Source organism: Girardinichthys multiradiatus, chromosome 23 (genome assembly GCF_021462225.1).
Source record: "Girardinichthys multiradiatus isolate DD_20200921_A chromosome 23, DD_fGirMul_XY1, whole genome shotgun sequence".
In the NCBI taxonomy this organism is placed as follows: domain Eukaryota; kingdom Metazoa; phylum Chordata; class Actinopteri; order Cyprinodontiformes; family Goodeidae; genus Girardinichthys; species Girardinichthys multiradiatus.
The window spans coordinates 45,302,446-45,322,606 of NC_061815.1; the positions used below are offsets into that span (position 1 = coordinate 45,302,446).

The 20,161-nt window shown below is 37.5% G+C and overlaps 1 long non-coding RNA gene across 1 annotated transcript; it reads left to right on the plus strand.

Moving 5' to 3' along the window:
• Window positions 1-12,753: 12,753 nt before the first annotated feature.
• On the plus strand, window positions 12,754-16,267 carry LOC124861015. Its single transcript, XR_007036542.1, has 5 exons — window positions 12,754-12,842; window positions 12,969-13,020; window positions 14,729-14,797; window positions 15,597-15,816; window positions 15,947-16,267. It is a non-coding gene; the product is annotated as an uncharacterized LOC124861015 (long non-coding RNA).
• Window positions 16,268-20,161: the final 3,894 nt, after the last annotated feature.

The following is a 20,161-nucleotide window of genomic DNA, read 5'->3' on the forward strand; positions in this document are numbered from 1 at the left end:
TCTCTGGAAAAATCATATGACGCAACGAATCTAAATAAAACTCCCTTTGTTTCTCTGTTGTTTTTTTTTTTTTTGTGACCTGTCATTTTACTCCCGGTATTTCAGCTGTGCTCCAGTCTGTCCCCGCAGGTGGAATCCAGTGTAACACAATATGCGGTAGCGTGAAATTAGCGAGTAATAAAGGTGACGCCGTGCTGCGGCTTCCAGTCTGACTGCGGAGGCAGAATTTAACATGTTGAGAAAAAGAAACGGGATTAGAGAGAGTCGAGTCTGAACGCGTGGGAGAGATCAGCAGGTATGTTCTGAGGGACGCATCTTTGTTTTATTCCAAGCGCGTTTGGTTTATTCTCTGCGCGCTGGGATTACAGTCGCTCTAATAAAGATTTTCTACGGAAGCTGTAAGCGCATTATGGAAACAAACATAAAAGGCGCAGCACTTTTATGTTTATATCAACACCTTTAATAAACATGTCAAACAAAATGCAGCAAAAGCTTCATTCGGCAACTGAATCATAATATTCTACCAGAAGTTCAATTAAACAAACATTAAGTGAAAATAGGACCTTTTTTATTTATTTCCAACGCTGCCAGGAAGAGGCTGCCGCTCAAGAGGCCACTGCGGAGAGTCTTGTGCCAACAGCAGCATATGGTGACATTGGTTTAGGGACAGAGTTGTAAAACAGCAGGAAATTCTATTATCAGCCGTGGAGGTCCACCCTCTGAGCCTGCTTTGAATACATATTTCTCCATAACGAGCAGGAGCTTGCGGGGATAAATCCAGTTAGAGGGAATTTGGAGAGAAACGCGCATCGTTTCGGGGAAAGTTTCGGGAGAATGAAATGATGTTAATATCAGAGTGAAGGTAATTTCAGCGGACACTTTTTGACTTGAATTTGAAATTAGCTGAAACTGGAAGGCAGGCACGCTTGTATGAGCGGAGTTGAGGAGAAGAGTTTTTTTTTTGCATGGATTAAATACAATAGATTATTTTTAATCCATGAATTTGGACAAATATCTAACAAATCTGTTCAAATGGATATTTGTTTTCTGCTATTTATTACCCATCTGCGCATTATTCCTGGAGACCTGCATTGTACAAAAGGTAAAGAAAAAATAATATTTTAAAGAAATTTTCCAAAAGATGAACCTGCTCAGTATTTCTTAAAATGATCAGTTTTGAAATGTTTAAGAGAGCTGCTCAGATTTTCCCACCTTTGGGTCTAATTTGAACGTTAATTAGAAGCAAAAAAGTTGACATCATCAATCACCTGCTCTTGGCGGATTTAATTGGATGATTCGCTCCGGTTTTACCTCCCATCAGAGCGGCCTCCTCGCGTTAAAATGTGCTGCGTGACGTCTGCTCACTTCAACAACAGATTCGTTTGGGTTTTATTCTCTGTGTGGCGGTGATTCATCAGAGACACGTAGATTTTTTTATTTCGATTTTTTTCTGGATGACAAATTTCTCAGCTCTTCTTAAAGCTAATAATAATAATAATAATAATATACGTGTCTTTTTTGCGTCTTACAGCTCGGTAAATCCAACCTCCCATCCAACAGCCCTGCTCTCATTAATCACCAAATCAGTTCCCTGCAGAGCAAAATGCATGCTTTGAGTAATCCAGATTATCTTCTATCGAAGATTTTTAAAATATGGTGACAACTACAATAACTGCAATGACAATCTTAAATAGATAGCCCGTCGTTTGCGCAGCCGCAGCTCACCCTTACACCTTACATCAGTTATCCTTAAAGGTAGGATTCCTGTGTTAGTGTTCACACAAATGGGAAGCGTTGTTAGCCGTTCAGCGCCAAAAAAGGTACTGCAAATATTTCACAGTAAGAGTAAACTCAAATAAGTTGTTAATGGTCTATGGTATGTTTTCTAATCTCAAGTGGCCCGAACGTTTGTTTCAAAAACTTTTTAAAATACAGGAAATAAAAAGAAAAAAAAAAGAAATTACTTTTCGGAACTGAATTATTATTATTTTTTAATTATTCCTCTGTACTGTTACTGTGGTGGCCGCTCTCACTGCGCATCGTGCCGCTGTGAAACCACGCAGCTGTATACCGCTTCACATGATGTGGGCTGCTGCAGTGGATGTGTTTATTTCCAGTCTGAAAGCGGCCTGTTTCCACTGTGAAACACATCGATCTTCAGCTGGAGGAGGTTCATCAGTGGCTTCATATTAACTGGATCATAAACTACAGCCCACGCCATGGTTAGATGTGGCATTTTAACTATTTAAGACGTTTGTGAAAATGTGGATCAGTCAAGGAAAGATGAAAACAGGTGAAAATGTAAAAAACAATTAGAACAGAGCAGAGTCTGAAGTAAAATAATCTCTAATTTGGCTTTCTTTTTATGCAGAATAGATGAGGTTTTCTATCTCACATCAGTTTCCCCTACAGATTATGTGACGTCACAAGGTGAGTGCTATATTTATACATATTTTTCGAGCACATTGCAGTTATTCAAACTCGCCTTTCTATTTTACAAAACCACTGTATATATATATATTTACAAAAAAAATATATTTTTATTTTCCCTTTTTATATTTAACAATATTTTCATTGAGAGCAAAAGTGAAGTCCTTTTTTGTGTTCACAAACTTGGCGAATAAAGCTGATCCCGATTCTGATATTGAAGTAGTTTAACTGGCGGAGATGCGCAGGTGCTCCTGTTCACCGCGGCCCCTCTCTGTTTCCTGCGCGCCTTTCACGTCAATGCGTCCTGGGTTTTGATTGGCCACTGCGACTGTGTGCATCAGAGACACCGCATTACATCACTGACGCTTTGGGTTCAGATGTGTTCCCAACATCTTTTTGGCGAGTCAAACTCTGGTACTGATTGGATTTTTGGGCTCAGACAGAAATTACAAACTGAAGCTTTATTCTAAGAATACTGTCGGGCATCAACCTGAGAGTCAACAGATGAACAGATGATGATGTCTCAGGGTGCAGATTTTAGACCAATCTTTGTCCTTTTTGTTTGGCCCATATATTGGACTTGGGTTGATTTAAATGGTCCCGTTTAGACTCAACAGATGGATATTATTAGATAAAACTAGCTGACTCCACTGGCAATAATCTATTATTTATTGACCAATAGTTGTTTCTGTATTTACTATCTACTATATCAGAAAATACTTCCAAATGTCTTATTTTGCCAAAATCCTCAAAATAGGCCATGTTTTGCATGCGAATATTATTATGCGTATATTATTATGCGTATATTATTATGTATTTGTCATTAGCATAATAAAAATCTAGTCATAAATATCTTTTCAGTTCTTCAACGCACCATTACCAACAGTAAAAGTAGTGCACAGGCATTTTGCAAATTAAGATCAATAAATTATAGCCACCTCTGCTGCACCTTTCAGCTGAAAGTTGGCTGTATATGTATATATATAGTTATAGCACATGTGTGAGTGTAAGTGTGTACTTCTGCCTCCTTAAATCATTTAGTTTTAAAGAGGTGGAAAAACGACTTATACAGAACACAACAACTCAAACATCAACTAACTAACTAACTAACTGACTAAATGAATGAATGAATAATTCTGTTTCTTTGGAGGAAGAAAGAGATCATGATATTAGTTGTAATTTAACCAGCAGTTTTCTGACAGTGTTGCTAACTGGGTCACAAAGTGAGTTGGTTCTGCTGCTGTTATGACTGATGAAGAAATCACAGCCAGAGCTCCATAAATGCAACACATCTGTTTCCATCAGAAAAGCATAAAAGAAATTAATGATTTCTGCTGGTCTATCTTCTCCCTGGACTGACATCACTTCCCCTCTCTGAATGGGTGCAGATTCCCAACCAGTTTCCAAACCCTAACATCTCTGAACACAAACTGACTTTACTTTATTCCCTGGCCCCTTGCAGCTTCAGAGCTCCTCTCCTGGGAGGGGACTGCAGTTGTCCTTGTTGCTCTGTGATGGCCCCCTGGGGCCCATTTAAGATCATAAAGAAGGATAGGTGGGGGCTTTAGCAGGATTACAGCATCATGGCTGAATGTTTCTCCTGTTTAACTCCTGACTGGCTTCATTATTGTGTAATTAGCCCTGCTGACCGGCAATACATGTAATGTGATATTCAGCATTAGATTTATACTGTTTATGTGCATGTTTGTGGCCTACAGCCAACTTGTTAAAGAAGAACCATTAATATGACAAGTGACACCGCAGCTCTGCTACAACAACATAATAATTTATTTTTTTCAAGATTAGAGAAATGTGATCGTAAGTTGATTTAACCTAATGAGATGTTGGTCATGTCTGATGTATCTGTGTGCTTGCAATCAACTTAAGTAGTTTTATTTACTGAAAAAGTACACTGTAAATCAGAATTTTATCAACAAGTCCTATTTATAAAAACACACATTAGCAAAACTAACAAACGTAAAACGTTTGGTAACAGGTAATTTTGAAAAATGTTAAACGTTTATTTAATTTTTTTTTAAATAAAGTCAATTTAAGGCTTTCAGCCTTCCAGAACTGTTTAAATAACAAGTAATTGCTTTTATTTCTGTAGATGTTATAGTTAACCTACATGCATACACAGATACAGAAACATGCAGTTTTCTGGATCTATTTACAGGCATTGATGAGTCTCTGCTATCAAATCAGTCAGGACCAAACACAAACTGCGAGGGCAAAGTACATTTTTTAAAGTTTCAGATAAAAGCCTACTGTATTTCTAGCTTATTGCATCAATAAGCTAAGACAGTTGTGTAAAATAATAATACATTTTGACATTAAAAAAGTTATTGAAAAGCAACAGCTTGTTGGATTGTTGCACATGAAGACAATAAATGCATAAGATGACCTGAATTTGATCGATTATTCTGACAAGTTGATCAAAGTTTTATTGGCATGTCCTTCAATTTATTCCATGCCAGACGTGCTTTTGTTTAATTCTTGAATATGTAATCTGTTATGAATATGAAAACCTTATGATCTTTTCTTATAATATGGAAATTTGCCTTTTCTTTAATCAAATCATAAAATAAGTAAAAAACACAAAACATATCAGCTACCAGCCAGTCAGGCAATGCAGTTTCTGTAAAAAAAAAAATTGATTAACTGAAAACTCTACAGTAATGTTAGTCCTGACCTTACTGCAGGTAATAAAATAATTTGGATTTTAGTCAAACATATTAATTTGTAAATCTAAATTTCAATAATAGTTAAATTCTGACAATATGAACTAGTTTTTGTTCAGAATTTTATTGAAGATGCTGGTTAAGGCAGAAGTTTGTATCCAGCCTTAGCGCTGACACTCTCATCCCTGAGGCTGCTGCCAATGAATGACACATCCTGGCTACATCCCTGAGAGAAAAGGTTTACCTTATCAGAGCAGATGTAAAATATACTTTAATCACAAACTAATTCATTTTTTGTGATTTTATTACACGGAAGACAAAGCAGATCATGAAAGAAACAAGGAATGCTCTTGTTGGGACCTTCTGCCATGCAGGGTGGACCCAGCAAAGCAGTTTAGAAGAGATCCCTGTTTTTTCACATTAAAGACTGCAGCTGTGACACTATTAATCTATCTGAGCTTCTGAAATGAGAAATGTTTAATCAATGTCTAATAAATATATAGTGAATTCAAACAACATTTTTAGAATTAATGAATATTTTAGTAATGCATTTCTTTTTTTTAATCAGTTTTAATAAGAAACTGATTGAGATTTATGGATTTATGGATTTTCTAGCTGGTAAACCTCCATAATTCCTACGCAGAAATACTTATAAAAATGTTCCAAAAATAAACTGTGTGCAATTAGTTAGTTTATTGGTTGAACTTTAACAGGTGGTTTATTAGTTTTATTCTTAACATTTCAATAGAGAAAATGATAAAATGATTTCTACTAAATGTCTGCACAGTTTAACAATTTTTTGGCTCACTCTAAAATTGTTAGATTCCTTCTGAAGACTAGATGCATCTCAATGTTCAGTCATTAATTGCATTAAGCTGTTCTCAAAGGTGCCGAAAACCACTTAGAAAACCTTTTTTTCTTCTGCTGCCAAATTTTCTCCTCTGTCCATCCCAAATCATGATTCCAAATGCAGGTTTTATGTGTGATTAAATGGGAATTATTGGCTGATTTCTTGCCATTCAGTGCTACAGTTAAACCAGTTGGCCAGCAAAGAACACATTTTGTACTGGAATTGTACAGCTGGGCCATGTAAGACAGCGACTCGACATATGAAGGCGCATTATCTGTTTTTCTTTTACGTCTTCTGCTGCATGTTCTTTTTTTCTGGGACAACCCCAGATGTTGCAAAACCTCTTTAAAAATCACCTACATGTGAATGCAGCTTGATCACGTAGGGGAGATTTCTCATTGTTAAGACACATTTTAACGTAAGGCAGTTCTAAAGCTACTGTCAAAGAGTTAGCCCTGTAATAAAACAATTGGGTTTACTTTCAAAGTAATCCGGAGGTATCCATGGATTGGAATGGGGTTTTAAGAACCAGCGTTGCAGCCTGTCTCAGTTTTAGTGAGAGCCGGGCGAAGGCATAGCAAACTAAGCAGCTGCTTAGGGCCTCTAAGCCATTAGGGGCCTCCCATAAATGCTTACATTTTAAATATCTAAACTTTTCATATTTGTTTATTGACAATGAAAATACCTTTAGATTTGATTCAGCAGTTTCAACATATATTAAAAGATTTTAAAACCGATTTAAGATTTAAAGTAATGAGAAAGTTTACTTTGTAGGAGTGCAAAGAATAATCTTTACTGTTTGATTGTTGTGTTACTGTAGTTACAATCTGATGCTACAGGTTTATTCTTCTCTTTGTGTTGGAGCTCAGTTTGTTCATAAATAAATCTCAGCAAATAATAACCAATTATCCGTGATTGCTTTTAATCTCAGCTAATTAAACTCGGGCCCCCTCTGCCTGATTTGACCAAATCTGTACTGAAACGCTGTCAGTTCTGGTGATGCTCTTCAGAGAAAGCGGGGACACAAATCAAATTCTGGTAAAGGCCCCATACCACCTTGGCCCAGGCCTGGTTTTAGTTACTTCTGCTTTGATACAGTTCACCCAGTAAGGATACTGCCTCAGAACTTTGGCATTTTTCTGTTTGGCAAATGGTTAAGCACTTTAACAGAACAGGGCTGCAGAGCAGAACTTGGACTTTTTCTGCTTGTTCTGTTTTCTGTTTTGAAAGATGTTGATGGGGTCATGCATTTAATACTGAGTGTAGCACACATCACTAACCTGGCTTACTGCTGTCCACACCAATAGGAACATCAAGATATTTTCCACTGCTCTTGTTTTTCTAATGTTTATTTTTGTTGCCTGCTTTTAGTTTCCCATCACAGTTACAACAGTTAATTACCTTGTAATTTAACTTGTTAATTCTCAATACCAAAATGTCTGAAAATACCACCAGTGGTTCATGTAGCACAGTCTGAGAATCATGTTGTTAAGCCATTATCTGCATGCTGAAAGGATCTTTAAGTAAAACTCCTCTCCCAGATGATTGCACACAATCACATTCAATAGTCTGACACTGATTCCAACATGTTCCCCTTCATTATATTTGAGTCACTGACAGAGCTGAAATGGTTTGTTTCAATTATGGGAGTGAAACACAGCCGTGACATTTTATCTGGAGAAAACAAAACACAATATGTGTTCTTGCTTTATGACCCTTGTTATTTGTCCATTAGTTCCATGATGTTGTTAAATGGACCAGGAAGATTTTTTCCTTCAGTATGAAGACTGAAACTGTACAATAAGCATGAAAGCATCATAAAAGTTTTTTTTAATTTTCCCTCTAAACTCTAGTTTTCTATAAAGAGAGAAAAGAGAAATTTGATTCAGGACTCCAGGCATGTCTTCTCATGTCACGGTACATATCTTGGTAAATGAAGACAAATGCATGTGTGAGCTCACCATGTTCCAGAGGAGCTTTCAACAAATTAATCACCTGCAATTCTATCCTTGTCCACTTGGGCGCCTGGCTGGTCCCTGATGTAGCATCTGCAGCGTAATGAGGGCCACATCAGTGAGCGCCCTTTACGAGTTGTGCATGCTCCTCCAAACGAGAGAAAATAAATGAGCGAGTGAAGCCATCTCTCTGGAGGCGCGTCGTTTTCTGGAGATGGTGTGGCGTGCTTTGACCTCCAGGATCACCCCTCTACCTCTCCATCCGCACATCAGGATTTCATTAAATGGTGAGCCGGACACCACAACCCCAACCCACCCCTTCCACTTCACTCCATCATCACCCCCACTGCTTCTCCTTCCCCCCTTCTGCTCTCTTCTGCGCTACTTTGCTACCAAACCAAATGAGGAAATGGCTCGTCTGGTCGCTGACAGACCCCGAGTTGGGCCGTAAAGATAAATGACCCAAAGTATTAAAGTTTAACACGTTGACAAAACCCACCTGATCTGTGGGATTAATGCAACAAAAAATCCATCTGTGGAAAAAAGGAGGGGAGGGGGCTCTGTTGGGAGCAGTGCTGAAGACTCACTGGGGAGGAACAGGAGGGTACTGGGAAGGTCAAACTGAATTCAGAATTAGTGCAAATCCAACACTGAGAGGCAAAACTTAAGTTATGTAGACTTAAAATGAGGCTGTTCCTAAAGCCTGAATGCAACATTTGCAGCACAAACATAAAGATGGACTTTAATTAAAGCCACACATATAGAGTCAAGTGAAATTTATTTATGAGCACAAATTAGAATATCTTGCCTCTTGTAGCCATTATCCAAACCCCACAGGAAGTTGTCCATTTTGGATCAATGCCGCTATTTTCCCTTGTTTAGGCATGACATATCTGAGCAAACTCCTCCTACAGCTTACAGCCTTAAAAATGACTCAGTAAAATCTCAAGGCATTGGACATCAAAAACTATCAAAGGCTTTTTGCTGCATCAATGCGTGTGGGCGTAGCAACGTGGCGAATATCAATAGCTCAATGTTTGCATAAGGTTGGCTCTAAATCGCACATGCATGATTTGATTTGCTTTAAAATAGATATGAAGGATCTTCGTCAACCACCAAACAGCTCAATTGGATTACATTGGAATTCGGCTCAACCGCACCCCCTAAAATATTCCAAATGGCTAGCAGTGTTTGATTGGCACCACATTTTGTGTACTTCATTTTGGGTAGCTGTTCAACACATTGGTATGGTCAATTGATCACTTCACTAAATCTACATATCAGTACATCCAGAACCATCTGCTCACCTGACCATGGTCAAAAGGTCTCATATGTAAGAATGTACCAGTCCATTAATGTCCTGAAAACAGACAATAAGATCTTAAAATTGATTGTAAAATGGACAAGGGAGGCAGTGCAAAGAAGTGAAACCATGGCTGATATTGTCATGTTTTTGTGTGTCGGTCAGAGGTCATGCTGCAGATGACAAAAATACACGTCTTTTTTACAAGGGTTTGGTCTAGATGTGATGGAGGCCTGAATCACTCAGAGTCCAAGGACAACAGAAAGGACCCGACCTTATCAAGGGCAATCAGTGTGATGTCAAAGACTACACCAAGGTGTTTTTGAAAAAGGTTTTTTGAAAGTGTCCCAAAGGCTTAGATCTTAAATATTTGTAGAATATTGAACAAGGATGTTGTAAATAAAAAAAAAAAAAAAAAAAAAAAAAAAAAATATATATATATATATATATATATATATATATACTTATTGTAAACATTTACAAATGAGTTTAATGCACTTATCAGATGTGCAACTGTGGCTTCAAGCAATAGAACAATTAAAATTGAAGTTTTCCCTCATGTTTTATGTATTTATACGTTACTGGTCAATGAGCTCATCTGTTTCAGGTGTTTGAATCTTTGTCAAACATTAAAGATCATTCAAATCTGTATTTCAACAGAGTTGTCTATTACTTTCCTGTCAAACTCTTTTTCTTTAATATGTATTTAAATAAAACGATAGGTGGAAAATCCTGGGTAACAACCTTGATTTAAGTGTTCTACTATCAACCCAAGTACAAAAAAAAAAAATAGATTACAGTTTACCACAGCCCTTGAGGAGGCTGTGGTAAACTGTAATCTTTTTGAGCATCCTTGAAATGTTATGATCCCCAATTTAAAGCCACTAACCAAACTTTTCTGTAATATCAGTAGAACTCACTTTAGTTACAGTTGGTCACCTATAGAACATGTCATGGTCAGTTTTTCCCAATTGTTTTGTTATTAAGATGTAAATTGTAATTACTGCCCAAAACAAATTTTCATGTACATGTCTATGATGATGTCACATAAGGCTGTTAATTAGAGAACTTTTAAATACGTCCCTTTAATTTTTATTTTTTTATTATTCCGCTTTATTTGCATACTTAAAAAAAAATCTCCCTCAAAGGTATTTGGAGGTATTCTGTACAGCTGCAGCAAAATGTTTCAGCCATATGTGAGAATAATGCATATTTTCAGTGGAAAACTGGAAAAAATAAAAGCCGCTGAAGCGATTTGTGAAGTGGACCATGGTAGATCTCTGAAGATCTGTTATCAAAGATCTTTAGAGATCCTTTAGAGCCAAGTTGTTATCGAAACCATGTGATCTAAATGATGCTTCCAGCAGAACTGCTGCATCACCTGCTACTTCCACTGAAAATGATCGCCAGGCACACTTACTTCTGCTTGTGCCTCTTATGATGTCATCGACCCCAATACCAGCAGAGCAGAATTAGCAGCTTATCTTGAGTGTACTTTGTTTAAATCTAAGTATTTTGTATAGCCTGTAGGGAAAATGTATACTTCAACACGTTTTCTGTCAGTGTGCATTTGTTAGAGAAAAAAAGAAAACACACCACTGGAGTCAGTGTCATTGAAAAAAAAAAAAAAAAAATCTTATTCGAGCTTTAATGAGCAAAATGACTTCCAGCATGAAAACACCGAATTTTGTTCTGCTTTTGGAAATATTTGAAATAGATCTGATAATAAAGTGAATTTATGAAGCAGCAGATAAATGAAAGGCTCTAAAGATCACACACTCCCAGTATGTGATTAGAAAATAGGCAAATTCTAAATTGAATATAAACAGTCAAAAGGACACTTAAAAAGTTAAGAGTTAATAGGCTCTAGCTCTGTTGTTAGAGGTTTCACAGTTAGCAGATTATGTGGTGCAGGTGAGGACGTCTGGGCTGGGTATAAAAAGAGGATCAACCAAGAAAAAAAGTATTTCTGGCTTAAAAGAATTTACCTTAACTCATTTATCATTTGCCCTACATTAAATTATTCGAAGATCAAGGGAACCAAATCACTGCATTTGATTGTCTAAACCTCAGATGCCATGATGCCATGATCACACGCATGAAGAACCTGGAAAAATCAAAGTGACTCTTAGCTGTCAATGCATTTATGTTACCTCAATCTGCATTTACACACACAGTTAAATTTTCAGAATTATCAGGATGAAAGCTCATCAGAAATGAACAGGTAAGGTAAGAAAGACTATGCAAGATGTTTATCTGTTATTTAAGCAAACATGTCTGTGGCAGTTGTGTAGATGAAGCTTTTCACCAGGTGCCTAAATGTCTTTGCTGGACTTTTTAGATCACTAGAACTTCTCAGGCCATGCAACCAATATCCATGCCACTTCAAAATATGAACGTTTTATGCTCCAAAATGTTTAGGTTTCACATTTGTCGATACATATCAGTTTTTTACATGAATCTTATTTTTCTCTTTTAGATGTTAGAAAAGCTCTAAAATAATTTATCGTAAGTTTAACGTTTTAACATTTAGACTATTGTGGCATAATTGCCTAAATCTGCTTCTGGTCTCAGTGAAGCCGCGACGCCTGTTGCTTTATACTCAACACATACCAAAACCTGCACTGGATGCTCTTTGCTACAATAACATCCATGTGTGAATTCCAGGATGAAGCTGTATTTGGAATGTTGTGATGATGAACCAGGAGGGATTTTATAGAAACTTATGATGGAGCAATTTCAAAGCCTTGTTAAGCAAATGCAGCATCGATAAAATAATCTACGTACCTGAGACTGGAAAATTATTTTAATTACTATTATCCATCATTATGCCCAATGTCAATAGTTTGTATCATACCTGACTTTTTTATTTTGTTGTACGTGCTATATTACAATGAACAATCCCTACTTATTAAGGATCAGCTTTACAGCAAAGAAAATGCGCTCTTTAAAAAAATTTCGAATATGTGCTAAACCCTGAAATGTGAAGCTGTCTTTAACAGAATGATATGTTTGAACCACTGAATGTGAAAACAACCCCAGCAGCAAAGATTTTTAAATTATCTTCAAAAACAGGGCACATTTTGGTCTTTCTCTTTTCTAAAGAATGTGGTTTAGAAAAAAGAAATACAATCCATTTTCCCTTGACTGTGTAACCTTAGTTCACACCAAGTACGTTCCGTTTCTGCTCCACCATCCATCCCATATTGTGCCGTGCAGCCGTTCATGCATCATTCATGCGTCTGACAACAGCTCCGTCATCCGTGAATTTTACCCCTGTTGAAATTCAGGTGTTTGTGCTCCATCATCCGTCAAGAATAGACTCAATCCGTATATCTGACGACGGAGGAGGGCTCTCAGTCATGCGGCCAGAGTGAATTATCACATTGACTAGAATGGTATCTATTTGCGTTGGAGAGAAAAATGCATGAATGACAGAGTCAGTGTGAATTTACCGTAACATAACATAGACCCGATGTTATACAAACTCCGTCCGTGATTGCATAATCAGCTTTCCGTGATATTTCCTCCCTCAGAAGCTCTGGCTGGCAAGGAGCTGTGCTGAGTGTAGAGACACAGAAATGCAGAACCTCAGAACCCCGCAAGCATCCATGTCCAACTGGGTAAAAGAGATGCCTGATCACCCCTATAGATTTAGATGCCATATGTTTGTTTTTATGCTTTGGTATTTTTAAAGATTTTGCTTTGCTTTTTCCTACACGCTGTGGACATGGATCTACATCATTTAGCAACTTTCTTGAAGAAAATTCCAGTCATATCTGAGCTGGCTCCAAATGCAAAGTAAGAAACCATGAAGACATTCAATGTGAGTGAATCAACTGACTGACTTTTGGACCAGAGCATGCATTTGTTCTTGTGTTGAAATCTAAGGGATCAAAGATGGTTTGGAGACTTTGAATTCCTCCTTATTCCTTTCTTTCCACCCTGGGATTAACATTATGTCTTAGGGCTCAGGGTTCTAGGCCTTAAACTTCCCTGACTCATCAGTTTAATTAATATTTTCAATGTTGAGTTCTCCAGCCATATACTTTTCATTTTAACTACAAAAAGTACTATTTAGATTGGAATTAGCAATAGCATCTTTAGTTTATAGATTTTGTTTTTAGACTTATTTATTTGTAAGCATAAACATAGTATATTGTAGCATTGTCTTGCTAAACAATATTGAGGTGCAACTATACCCAATTGATGTCTGACTTACATGTATGTTAAGAAACTTTTCAGTCAGTTGTAATTGACAGATTTGGAGAGAAATGCTGCTGTGATGTTGCATTGAGGTTCATTAACCCTTTCATTCATGCAGAGCTATTCAAAATGATTTACTACCATGTAAACCTTTTCATTAGAGTCTGGCGTGCCACTCCATAAGCTGCCACCTACTGGGCATCCAGTGAAAGTTCAGGAAAGGAATTCTTCCATCTCACATGGTCAGCTGTTAGCCAGAAATGGCAAGCGCCTCATAAAATCTTGCCCGTCCTTCCTACAAGTTATAATTTATAAAAAATTTGAAGTATTTGTCTCTCATTGTTTGGAAATTTCATTTGATCATGTGGACATTGTGCATCACTGGTTATATTTTAACAACTGTAACTGTTTCTGCAGTAAAGATATATATTTTTATTAGAATATAACTTAACTTTTTTATGGGTAAACAATGTTATTGCAGGTCAGTTCAAATGTTTGAGTTAAAGTGAGTGTCTCTATGTTTGTAAGGCTGTATTGAAGAATGAAGACCTGGGGGGAGGCTAATGTAGCAAATATTCAAGTCAAACAAAGATTATGATAGTGACAGGGAATATAAAGGAAAATTAAGAAAAAGAAAATATGTTCAAAAAAGTTTAAATATATTTTTACATGTCTGAAGATTTTCAATATTATCTTACATTATGCAGGAAAGGGTGAGGATGAAGAATGATCTGTTCTCCGTCTGACTGATTTACAGTTCAGACTTGATTCCTGTTGCTCATGCAGAAAAGAACCCGACAACAGCTGATACTTTGCACGAAGGACGAAGACGGATGTTTGTATTGTCAGCTGCTAAATAGCAAGCAAACCTCTTTCCGTGATTTTTTAATGATTTGTTTGCTAAATTAAGATTTGAAATAACTAATTAGCAAACCACGTTATTCTATTTTCAGAATACTGACATCATAGATCCATAGTAAAGTTTCTAAAATTGAAAGCACTCAGTATGCAAGTGCAAAGAGTTATTTAATACTTTTGAAAACAATGTGTCTACTTATGACTAATATGCTACAACGTGTGTTAAAGACTTCTCATTATCTATCATTCAGCTGAAAGGGAAAATGTTTAATCATCTCCAGCAGAGACAACAGATGTAAAAAGCATTTGTTGTAAATCTTTGGTGTTTGCTTTACCTTTCTGGACACCTACAGGGAGGAAGACACTCACAGAGGATAATCTGACTGCCAGAAGGTTTAGTCATTTTTAAAAACATGAATGTAAATAAATGTGTCCTTGTGATTAGGAGCTGATTTGAAATATGCAGAGTCCTGCTCCAGAAAACACAACTTGAAGCAGCAGGATAAAACAAACGGTAAGAATTATTGGCAGTCACGTCATTTTCTGGCTGAGCTGTGAAATGCTTTCATGGCGTCCTGAATGTGTCCACATTAGTGAAATATAAGCTTTTAAACTGTTCTGAGGAGCACTAGAACATGTTTAAATGTTTCCAGCCAGCTGGTAAATCATTATTATTGGGTCTTATTTTTCATAAAAGCTTAGGATAAAGGTTCATCCTTCTGAAAGACATTTCTTTTTTTACCCTCAAGTGTTCAAATTATGGTATAAAATCTCATAAACCCCAAATGTTTTACACTGCTTTTCAAAAACAGTTCTAGGCATTAGAGCTTGTTTTTAATGATGCCAATTAATCTGATGAGAAACAGATATGCTGGAGCTCTTGCAGGTCATTAGGCCTTTTTATTCTTTAAAATTACGGTGGTTTGTGCAAAAAGTAATACAGACTTTAACAGATCTTTTCACAGTTAAGCTACAGAAAATACATTCTGATTTAATTAAATGAGTGCCTGTTCCTTCCTTCTGGCCTTCTTTATCTCTCTGATGGAAAGATGTAATGAACAGGAAAAAAAAAGAAAATTGGAAAAGGGGAAAAAAACTGTCAGGAATCATAAATATTAACGGAGTGAAAACACTAAGTGAGGTCTTGGCTCAATATGAGTCCATAACTTACTTGGATGCAGAAGTTCATAAATATAAAGAAAAAGCTCACACTCCGTTGCGGCCATGAGCAATGAATCCTCAGAGAAGAACTCCTGCAGACCCCAAATGTCTGAGCTTTTGTATCTGTGTTTTATTTTTCTTTCTCAAATCAGTGGAAGATGGATGTTGATCCTTAAAAAGCCAAACTGGCATCCATCAATGATTCAGAACACGAGAAGCAAGGAGCACAGTGTGACCCAGTGGGTCCTTCTTCTTGTCATGCACATCATCTGCAGCTTAGGTTAATCAGTGTCGAAAATAATGAAACATCTCTTCTGGGTGCTGGAGGTGCTGACCTTTCAGTGGTTTTTTTCACTGCAAAGCAACTTCCAGGTATTTAAGCTGCTCTGATGTTTGCATAGACCAGTTCTGTTTAAAACAAATTTGACAGCGTCATCCATACTTATTGGCACCCTTTGTAAAAATCTGTAAATCCTTAAAATAATTAAGTTTTTTTTTTCAGTTGAACAATCCCACCCTGGAAAGGAAAAATGTGCATTTACCATCCTCCTCCCTGTGTGTGGTGCCAAGATGAACTTGGGTGCTCATCCAGCCACGTTTGTTACAGATCCAGATTAAATGTGTTAATTCAGGTCAGATTTAGGCATTAGTCCATTCCCAACTAATTAAGATCAACACACATCTGTCTAATTCGAATGGCATGTCCTTTTGTGTTTCCCATTTTGAAAAGTGACAAGGAAACAGTAATTCAGGGATGACTAAGTAAAGGTTCATTTTCACTCCAACACATTTTGAAAAATGAGAGTATAAATCAAAAACAACACAAATCTCACAATGGTAATTTTCTCTTACTGAATAAATGCATTCAAATAAATTGTTTGATATTCCTAAATTATGTTGATGTGGTATTATGATACTGTTATTAAAGATTGTTCCTAAAGAGATATTAAAGGAGACTGTTTTTTACAAGTATAACATAAATTTGTCTTTTTCTCTGCTCTTTAAGTGTTTCTTAAACAGTGGTAGCAATATATTCACATGTATAAATTAAACAATCATAAGAGCATCTTATATTAAAAGTCTAAAGTCATCTGACAAGGGCAGTGAAAACAACAATAAAGATATTTTCTGTGGATTTGTTAAGAAAATACATTTTGTTCAAACTAAAGCTGCGGAGCTTTTAATGAGCTTTCAGAACTTTAAATTATTCTGTCTACATTCTTATAAATATAGGTTTTCATCTTTATATCAACAAAAAAAAACTTAACTTTTAGATACTTTTAGTCATTTTAAGCTTAGGTAAATAATATGAAGGCTTGTAAACCAGATTTGGGGTAACATGAAATGTATAGTTGTGTTTTGCAGAAAAATAATCAACCATTGACAAAATTAAAGGCAGAACCGGTAAGCACCACTGGAGGTGGGCCCCAAAAAAGAAATTCTGCTCAGGGCGTCATACAAGCTTGAGCCGGTTCTGGTTACAACACATGGGTGACTGGGAGATTCTCAAATTAAATCAGGGTCATTCTGAGATGTTCTGTTGTGCTTTTGTATGTTGTCCAAATGCTGTAAGTCAATAAATTTTGTACATTTTTTCTGTTTCAGACCTGCAATCAGTATTTTTTCAAATGAGATCACGTCACTTCTGATCCCAGAACTCACAAGGGCCTCAGAATCTAAAATCTCTGGTTTCATTCTCCATGCTTTCAGCAACTTTTAAAACAACATTGAAAGAAAAAAGTAATAAATACTGGAATGCATCAGTCAACTCTGTGTGCCGTTTATGCTTCCAGAGGATCGACAGTCTGTGTGCATCCTCCATGACACACCCCTCAGTGACCACATCCGGCAAAAGCAGCCGCAGATTAAAATGATATGGAGATTATCGGGACAAAAAGCCTTCCAGCTTGTCACGGGATGCGGAGCGTATTGTACATCCACATGTATTGAACACAAACCTGTCACCGTCTGTGACAGCCCCATTCATCACACACAAAGCCAATCCTGTCAGCAGCACAATGCCTTCTATCTGTCCCTCCTCCCTCCTCCCTTCTAAGTGACAGCATGGAAATGAACATTAGGACACCCGGGTGTATATTGAAATTATTTGTTTTTCCACCTCCCACTGAAGCCAATTTCCAGAGGCTAATAAACCTGGGAATCATTTTGCCCGAGTAAAGGGGGTGGCTGTGAAAATATCATGAGGTCCCAGGGGTGTTTGTCACTGAAGCTGGTCAATCTGCTGTTGCAAAGCCTAAAGAATGAATTTATCATTTCTGTTATAAAAATATTTGCCCAACAGAGTTGGTGGGAAGTCCAGCAAATAATGTCAACAGAAAGAACTGCTAATCAGTAGATTCAAGAAAATGGGTAATCAAACATGTACAGATGAGTGAAAGTCAATGAGGAATTATTTACAGGACCGGCACATTTACTGGCACCTCTGGTAAAGAATAAATAAAACCCTTTAAATAAACTCAGTTTTTATTGCAGTAGAACAATCCTTCTTCTTTTTGTTTGGACTTTTTCCTTCCTGGGGTCACCAAAGTGAGTCATCTGTCTCCATCTAATCCTATCATCTGCACCTTCTTCTCTCACATTAACTACCTTCATGTCCTCTTTCACTCCATCCATAAATCCCCTCGCTGGTCCAGCCTCAGCCTCCTTCTACTGATATTCTTACTATCCCTCCTCTTTACATGCCCAAACCATCTCAGTCTGGCCTCTGTGACTTTATCTCTAACATGAGTGTCCCTCCGATGGACTCATTCCTGGTCCTATCCATCCTCATCACTCTTGAAGAGAACCTCAGCATCTTCATCTCTGGTATCTCCAGCTCTGCCTCCTCTTTTCCTTGTCCTATTGTAGTAAAATAATTCTATCCTTTAAAATTCAGAAAAATACATCCATGTTAAGAAATATATTTTTTAAAATAAAATCGCAATCATTGGTTTCTCTCACAATCCCTTTAAAATAAACTGGCAAATAGGAGTTGTATAAAGTTTTAACAGTGGTGCCAATAATTATCCCACCGGAGATTTTGTTTAAAAACAATTGTTTCTTTATCTGATATTTTACCATACTGAATAAATGCAGTCAGTCTGCAGATTGGATTTTTCAAATTCAAATTGGTTGGTGTGAGATTCTGCTTCTGCAATAAAAGGTGGATTAATTTCAAGGCTTCTTACACATCTTCACCAGTGGTGTCAATAAATGGGCCTTGACTTTACATTGTAAAGGCTTTGGGGTTATTTCATCAGAACAATTTTTACTTGACCTTACAAACAGTAAAGTTGTTAGTATTTGCTTTTCTGTACAGACCTGTTCCATTGCATACCAACAGGGGTTGGACAATGAAACTGAAACACCTGTCATTTTAGTGTGGGAGGTTTCATGGCTAAATTGGACCAGCCTGGTAGCCAGTCTTCATTGATTGCCCATTGCACCAGTAAGAGCAGAGTGTGAAGGTTCAATTAGCAGGGTAAGAGCACAGTTTTGCTCAAAATATTGAAATGCACACAACATTATGGGTGACATACCAGAGTTCAAAAGAGGACAAATTGTTGGTGCACGTCTTGCTGGCGCATCTGTGACCAAGACAGCAAGTCTTTGTGATGTATCAAGAGCCACGATATCCTGGGTAATGTCAGCATACCACCAAGAAGGACGAACCACATCCAACAGGATTAACTGTGGACGCAAGAGGAAGCTGTCTGAAAGGGATGTTCGGGTGCCAACCCGGATTGTATCCAAAAAACATAAAACCACGGCTGCCCAAATCACGGCAGAAGTAAATGTGCACCTCAACTCTCCTGTTTCCACCAGAACTGTCCGTCGGGAGCTCCACAGGGTCAATATACACAGCCGGGCTGCTATAGCCAAACCTTTGGTCACTCATGCCAATGCCAAACATCGGTTTCAATGGTGCAAGGAGCGCAAATCTTGGGCTGTGGACAATGTGAAACATGGATTGTTCTCTGATGAGTCCACCTTTACTGTTTTCCCCACATTCAATTCAATTCAAATTCAATTCAAAAATACTTTATTAATCCCAAAGGGAAATTAAATGTTGTTGTAGCTCATATTATGAAGGTTTCCTCAAAGAGCCGTTGTAGATGCTGATGGCTGTGGGCAGGAAGGATCTCCTGTAGCGCTCCGTCTTACAGCAGATCTGAAGATGCCTCTGACTGAAGACACTCGGTTGTTGTAGGACAGTCTCATGAAGAGGATGCTCAGGGTTCTCCATAATGTTCTTCATTGTATGAAGAATCCGTCTTTCCACAATGATCTCCAGAGGTTCCAGAGGAGTCCCCAGAACAGAGCCAGCCTTTTTTATCAGCTTGTTGAGCTTTTTTAAGTCCCTGGTTCTGATGCTGCTTCCCCAGCAGATGATGGCAGAAAAGATCACACTCTCCACAACAGACTTATAGAAGATATGCAGCATCTTGCTGCAAACACCAAAGGACCTAAGCTTCCTCTAGAAGTACAGTCTGCTCTGTCCCTTCTTGTAGATGGCTTCACAGTTGCATCTCCACTCTAGTCTGTTGTCCAGGTGAACACCGAGGTATTTATACTCCTCCACCACCTCCACTTCTTCTCCCATAATAGAAATAGTTTTTGACTTATTCCTGTTTTTCTTAAAATCTACAATCATCTCCTTTGTTTTAGTCACGTTCAAAATGAGATGATTGTTTCCACACCATGCCACAAAGCATTC